This window comes from Pteropus vampyrus, unplaced genomic scaffold (assembly GCF_000151845.1).
Source record: "Pteropus vampyrus isolate Shadow unplaced genomic scaffold, Pvam_2.0 Scaffold5, whole genome shotgun sequence".
Lineage (NCBI taxonomy): Eukaryota > Metazoa > Chordata > Mammalia > Chiroptera > Pteropodidae > Pteropus > Pteropus vampyrus.
In genome coordinates, this window is record NW_011888786.1 from 11,378,007 (window position 1) to 11,385,931 (window position 7,925).

Below are 7,925 nucleotides of genomic sequence, written 5' to 3' on the forward strand. Positions count from 1 at the left end.
CTCACAACTATAGTTAGAAAAAAAGTGTGGCTAACCTTTATGAATTATATTGTTAATTAACTTCTAGATGCTACCTGTGTGACTTTGCTAAGTACTATGCCTGCCTGACACCCTGTGAGTACTCAATGATTAACAGCCACTATTATTGACATTATTTCTTCTTTTTGGCTCTTTTTTTTTTTTTAATCTGCATTTCTCAGTATCCCTGTTGAAATTATATACATTTTATACAAAGTGGATTTTTTAGATCTTCTTCTCTTCTAGACTTTTAAATTGGATGTGTCTTGGGATTAGTGCTCTTCTCATATCTCTCTATACTCCTTCACTTAATTCTTCCCTCATTTCTTATGGAAAGAGAAATTGGTATAGTTATACAGTGAATGGGATAAAGGATAAATAGATAATTCTTTATTTTTAATATTTTTTAGGATGGGAGAAATGTAGAAGTTCATCATAGAAAAAGAGGTGAATAAATATAAATGTATATGTTTGCAAAAGATGAAGATGTAAAGTTGAGGAAGATGGTATCAGATGGCCTCAGTGTTCTTCATGAAGCAGAGCTAAGATAATTAACAAAGAAAGAGATATGAATGGTTATGAAGAAATCTTTAGGATTTTAAAGATTTTTTATTGTCACCGAGCAGAAAGAAAGGTATCTTACTTCAGAGGAAAATAAGAATTAACTGGCAGTGCTGGAGTCTTGATATTTTAAACTTAAGTGCATTACATTAAAACTAATATTCATTCAAAAACGTATAATTTCTGTTCTGCAATAAACTCAAAACTAGTTTGGGAAACAAGGTTACAAATGTGTTATAGGTAGCAAACTGATAAATACTAAGTTACAGCAACAGAAAATATGCTAGGGACTTTCAAAGACTGAAATTTTACTTTCTTATAAAATGTAGCTAGATTTCTGAGGCAATCCCATTACCTATACAAATTGTAAAGTCTAAGAGTGGGAGCAACTGAAACTAGTCAAGTTCCTTTTAACTATTAGGGGCTTTCAAAGGTTTTATTCATTCGGTATTATACAGAATATGCAGAGGTATGAAAATAAACTTGAAAAGGTTTGTGTATTTGATGAGCTCAAACTCTGCAAGAATAAAGATGACATGTATGCAAGTGATATAAAACAAACTTAAAAATGATGTACCTCAAAAGATATGTAGACATTCAGATACAGAAAAATAACTTGTTCTTGAATGTACTACTACTCTCATTCAAAGATTGAGTCTATGCTGCCAAGAAAACTAATCATCTTGATTATTTATTTCTATGGTCTATTTCAGATTATTTCTTCAATCAATCATCCTTCTTCTACATCAAGAAATAGTAGAAAATGGTAGTTAACATTTACATCACAGATCCTTTTAATATCTATGTTTTTTATAAGATTCTGAACAAGTATGAACCTCAGTTTTCTTTTGACAATGTTAAACTTTATCAAAGCCCTGTGATCCTGGAAAATAACAATAGTTGAGAAATCTCCTATACTTTTTTTGTTCTAGTATACAACTAATTGAAAACACCATCCTTCCCCCATATAACTTAGATAAGTCTTAAAGATCCCCCTTTTGTTTACCTATAACAATATCAGACTCGGCTCTTCCAAATTCTTAGTCTTTGCTTCATAAATGATTAGCCGAAATGTTTGCCCCCCTCGATCAATTAGAACAAAATGCTTGTTAATCAGTTTTTGGTTAAGATTTGCCCCCCTCCCCAAATTTTAGCCCACTCTCAGGCTAAGCCAGCATATAACCCCTCTTTAATGCCCCACCCCCTATAATAGACAGACCTCAGAGTAAAACATTTTTTGATCTACTATCAGATCACTGCCGCTTCCACCTGTTTATCTCATTCATTCTACTTACCCATCTCTAGTTCTCCTTAGCCTTTTTACTTCTTATAAGAAAAAGTTCCCTTTATGCTTAAGTTCAAGACACTTGCAAATATTATTGTAGAGGTTTCTTTTTGCTGCAATAGTCTATTTCCTCTTACTCTTATAATTCTGTCAAATAAATCTCTCCATACATAAATATGGGCTGTTTTTATTTCATCCTTCTCGGTAAAGTTAGACAAAGTTGAATTTTACCTGAGCCTTCTGCTCCCTAGAAAACAGAAAAGTAGACAGTTAAGAAATTCTTCACCTTTTTGTGTTGCAAAGGAGCACTTTTGCCCTTGTCAAAGAAAAATTAAACCTGATAGAATTAATCAGGCAAGAAAGACTTCATTCGAACTATTGCAATAGGGAAGAGAGATCAAATTCAACTCTACCAAAACAAAAAGCAAGAGAGAAAAAAATTAAGTGCCAGATGAGGTAGTGGAAAACTCCTGGAGGATTTTAAGGAGAAGTTGGTCAATTTGATTAGTTTGTTATTTGGTTCTTATCTAAGTTAGGCTATGTCCTTACACAGAGCCTTGCAGATAGGGTTTTTTCTTTCTAGGTAATTATACTTCAAAGAGATGGTTTCTGGGTCCTTGAGAAAGACATACCTTGTAAAACTAGCAAGAGTCAGGAAGAAGATTTACATGTTTAAAGGGTCAACAAAAGAATTTAGAATTGTGAGTTTTCTAAAGTAAATGTTCCAATAAAAAAAAGAGATCAGGGGCCTAAAGTCAAGGAGAAAGCAAGCATTGTGACCAGTATGTTCTAAGGGAAGGCCCCTTTGAGTCAGGAGGAGTCATATTCTGATGTCAGCTCTGGTTGGATCAGACAACAGAATCCTCTCTTAATAACTGGAGGACCATAGCCCATAAGACCAACCAGCAGAAATCGCGATCTGGATAGTAGTTCCATGTATTCCAAGCTCAGGGTCTGATGGATTCTTATGTTCTCTTACATGAGAATAGCAGGATCCCTATAGATTTTCTAAGAAAACAAGTTTCCCAACTTTATTTCACCAATGAAAATTTATGCCTGATGATACTCATGCTAATTACTGAATCCTTTGTGCAGAGTTAAGTGAAACTACTTAGGTCATTTGCTATAACCTTAGGAGTATGGATTCCTCATCCGTATCTTTCAACTGCTTACCAAAATTCTCTTGAATGTGAATTCCTGATTAAATTACTTCACATGTTAACTAACAACTCTTAGATTGGTACTCAGAATTAACCGTATAAGAATACATCCCGTCTATGGTCATGCTACCCTGAACAAGCCAATCCCATCTGATCTAGGAAGCTAAGCAGGGTGGGCCTGATTAGTACTTGGATGGGAGACCACCTAAGAAGACCAGATGATATAGGCATAAAAAAATTTTAAAAACTAAGAGATTGTAAACTGACAATGTCCTTGCAATCTGTGATGTCAACCAAGGGTTGCCTCGCCTAAAAAAAAAAAAAATATATATATATATATATACACACACACACACACACACACACACACACACACACACACACACACATATATACATATATATACACACACACATACATATGTGTAAATACATAAACATATATACATATATATGTATCCTACTAATTCCAACAAAATATTAATAAAGTAATATTATATTAGACATAATTGATATTTTATGTTTTGTTTTATATACTGAGTAATAAATCTAGACCTACATTAAATTTTGTTTGTCATTACCCACATAAGCTTTTATAGATTTAAATGATAAATTTTCTTCCACAGGCTTCTCTACCAATTTGAAGAGATGACATCTAAGCCAATAGGCTTAGAATATAGGGTTTTACTTCACTGAATATTTCATAGATCAGTTTCAGTCTAGCTGGTCTTCAGTTTTCATTGTTGATATCTTTTTTGTTTTCTCCATTGTCTGAGCCTATTTTAAGTATATCGAAATGATCTGAAGATCTGATGAGGTTTCAATTGATCTGAGTAAACAAGCTACGTTGTGTATAAAAAACAAAAAAAAGAAAGAAAATATATGGCAGAGACATTAAACATAAGAATAAATTTAAATTTAGCTCAAGTTTTAGTTTAAATTACATATCAAATGCCAGAAGTATAGAAATGGGAAATATACATCAAAATAGTCAGTTTTCTTTGAAAGGCCTAAATGCGTTCTTCCTTTTTTTTTTTTTTTAGTGTGCCTGAAAGAACTAAAAAAAAACAATAAAATAAATATTTTTTAGAGTGCTGCATCAGCTCTTAAAGCTAACACTACTGACATTTTAGAGTGTGAAAGGGAGATTGATTTGGATAGAGAGACAGAGGATGCTAAGAAAATTTAAATGCTTTCTTGACAGATTAAAAAAAAAATCTTTGTTTCCTCTTGCCATTCTCTATTTGCAACATTATTCACACATCTTTAAGTTTTCTAAAGCCGACAATTGAGAAACAACATTTGAATTTGAGTGGTTAAAGTATTTTGAGGGCATTTTTAAAAAGGAAATATTTCAAAAAGGAAATATGTCTTGCAAAATTATCAGGAAAGAATTAATACATTTTGTTTGCTAAAAAGTTGCTTTCAGATTTTTTATGTTTACTTAGCTCTGCCCTTGAAATTTTTAGTTTTTATTTTTTCTTGCAAAGAAATTTTGATAGACTACATAAAACTCTAATCATGGCGAAGTACACATAGTAATGATTTCAGACATGAGTCGGAGTAGTGGGGATAGAGAGGCGCAGGATTTCATTTATCCCTCTTATTTTCTCCAGTGGACAACTTTGAAAGTCCCATCATTTTAGGAACTTTTTCAAATTAAGTTAATGTCTCTAAAAAGACTATTATGACACATCCACGTATGTGTGTGTGTGTGTGTTAAAGAAAGACTAGTTTGCAATCGGTACACTTACATCCTGTAAAAACTAAGAAGTATTTTCCAATACATAATATTTACTCTAGAGACATGGAAAGCATAGTTTGTGATGGATGTTTTGTTTTGTTTTTTTTTTTTACTTTCAAAATATTTATTCTTTATCTTCTAGAACCATCATTCGATTTTTTTTGTGGAGGGCAGGGCAGCCTTCCTCAACCCTTGGTCCACGTGTTTTAGGATGCACTAACCCCACATTTGTGGTTCCCAGGAACAACACAAGATCCAGGCTGGCACAACCTGTGTTTCATCACTCTGCCCACAGTTATCAGTTTAGGGATGGGCAGTGAAGCTTGCTGGTCAAAGAGACAATTCAGGATATTCCCTGGAACACTTTGAATTCTAGGTTTGTTAAGCTGACTGGAGGTGAGTCTGGACATTAACAGCCATTTTGGCACTGAACAGTGAGAGAATTCTTGAGAATCAAGTCAACGTAAAGAAATCAGAAGTTAGAGCGCAAAGAGAAATAAAGTAACAACAACAGCAAATACGGAGTCTTGGTGAAATAGTTTTAGTACCCGGATCTAACCATACAAGAAATCTTTTCCTAAAACTTTCATTTACATGAAATAATAACATTCTTTATTTGATTACATGAATTTGAGGAGTTCAACCACTTGAAATTGGAAGATATCTGGTCCATATAAAGAGAGCTACTCAGATGAGTGAGTAAGCCATGGTCTCATTTAGGAACCAGTTATCATCCCAGCTTTTACTAACCCAATTCATGTGTCCTTTATCCTCCTCATCTTTTTCATGCAAGTGATGCTCTGTTAGCTGCCTTCCTTCATTTGCAGTTGTGGAGACTATTATTTGGGATTGCAACAAGACATTTACTTAGGATGGAGTGGAATACATTTGAGTTTGCTTTTCTGTAAACCTCTACAATGAAGAATGTTTTATTTTTCTTATCTTCATAATATATATTTTACTTAGTTTGAAATGCACCTCTTTTTTGCTCTATAAAATGCCTCATAAGTCAGTTTCCATTCTTTAAGTTAATTCTATGCTATAAATTATAAACACCTCAGTTGTGGGGAAAATTCAGTTAAAAGAAGGCAGACCTAATCTTTGTTTCTTTTGAGATTGAGAGAAATTCATTACTTTGGAAAAACTTTAAAAATGTTCTACATTAAAAGAAAAACATTTTTAGTCGTTACTTTTCTCTCTTTGGATCTTTCCACACAGGCATTCAAATTCAAAATATGTTCACTCTCATGCTTGAAGGAATTCAGCATCGTGAAGAATAACCAAAAGTGTTTCCGATTCTAGGAAAAATACTTTTACTGTTGTTTTTTAAATTTTATTTTAATAGCTCTTTCAAAGGTAATTAGTTGAGAACCTGGATCATCTGATTTGAATACCTCTTTTTAAGAGAAGGAAAGGATATCATGTTTGCCTATTTTGAGAGTAAGAAAATAATGTGTGTGTTTCTTTCTGTGTTTGGTATTGATTTTGTTTCTGCCTTTTACAATTTCTAAATTACCAGCTACCAAAGAAAGAGGACGTTACCTAAGAACTTGGCTTGAGCCTTGTGGGATACGTTATCACCAAGGTCTAGAAGCACAAGCACAAGGGACAGTTTTGTTTTGAGGACCTGTGTGCCGTGGTGCCAGCCACCGAGCTGCTTGAAAGCATAGCCATTGGTCATGACCTTCCCTGCAGTCGTGGTGGGGCCAGCACCCTGTGTTAGGATTGGCTAATATGGATGTGCAACACGTTCTCATCAAGGATGTGACTAAAAGAAACAGGGCAAGAGCCGAGCTTCTGTGATTTCCTAAGGAAAAATCTGCCGGCAGTGACCACAGATTTGCTGGAAGCCTACTTGAGCACCTGGTATATAACGAAGCCATACCATGAAAACCGGATGACTATGGATGAGGCAGTATAGGAAAAATTGGTGGAACCAGGTCTGCGTGAGAAACTGCTCTCAGCAGAGGAGGCTGTGACAGGTTACAAGGTCACCTCTGCTGGGAAGAATATTTTTTCTTTCCAGGCTCTGAAAAAGGTCCTCATTCCCAGAGACCAGAGCTGGTACCTGCTGGGTACCCAGCTATGCACAGGTGGCATCATGGATCCCTCACACCCCTGGACATCACTTGTAGCAGGGGCTACCTGGAGATGTCAAGCAATGTTCTGTTGGTGACAGGAAGTGCTATGACCCCCTGATACAGGAGCAGGTCATACACAGCCAACTCGTACTGGCCTGATAAGCTGACAAGCTGACGGAGCTGAGCCTGATGTCATTCTCAGAAGGCTGCCCAGGCCTAAAAGGAGGAGCTCTTCACTGATGTCCAAACGTGCGAGTCCTTCAGGAAGGTCCCCATCAAACGCCTGATTGGCAGCTTTACTCACGTACTCATTCATACACAAATTAAATATCATTAGGCAAGTAGTTTTATCCTCACAGTAAGATAAGGCTTATCTAGTATTGCACATTTAATTAGAAGGAATTATGGACAAGAATCCAAATGAGTATGCCCATTTCAAAAAATCTATCTCACTTTCCCTGTAAAGGTCATTATATATGTGTGATTATCAGGACCAATCAAGTAAATGACCAGAGAGCAGAATTCTGATGCCGCCAAACTCTTTTTTCGTCTCTCGTGTCTGCTTCCCACCACCAGGCATTCAGTGTACTCCACCTGTCTTTGTCTTTTCTTATGAGAAAAATAGAGCCTCAAGATAAAAGGTGAAAAAGTCTTTTGTTTTTCTTTTTTAGGACTTCATGTGTTACCTCTATTATGAGTATTTGTACTGAAAAATAATTATTCTAGTTCTATATATACATGAATTATGAAAGTGATTGAACATTAAAGAAGGTTGTTTTGCAGATAATGGGTTAGTTTCTAAGCTCTATAAGTATTTTAACAGAATTGGCCGATTGCTCACTCACTCTACATACACGTCGTTTTCCGAAAGAAAGACAAAATTTACCTGAAGTCTACCTCTGCTCCCAGCCCCCTTCCCCTACACCAACCTCTCCTGTTCTCACCACTCAACACTCTCCCTTTGCTCTCCAAACTGGGCTCACTGACCTCTCTGTGGTTTTACAACACGCCAAGCCACCGTCTGTTTGAGTCTTTGCTAGTTCTTGAATGTTCTTTTCCTGGCTATCCTTGAGCTTC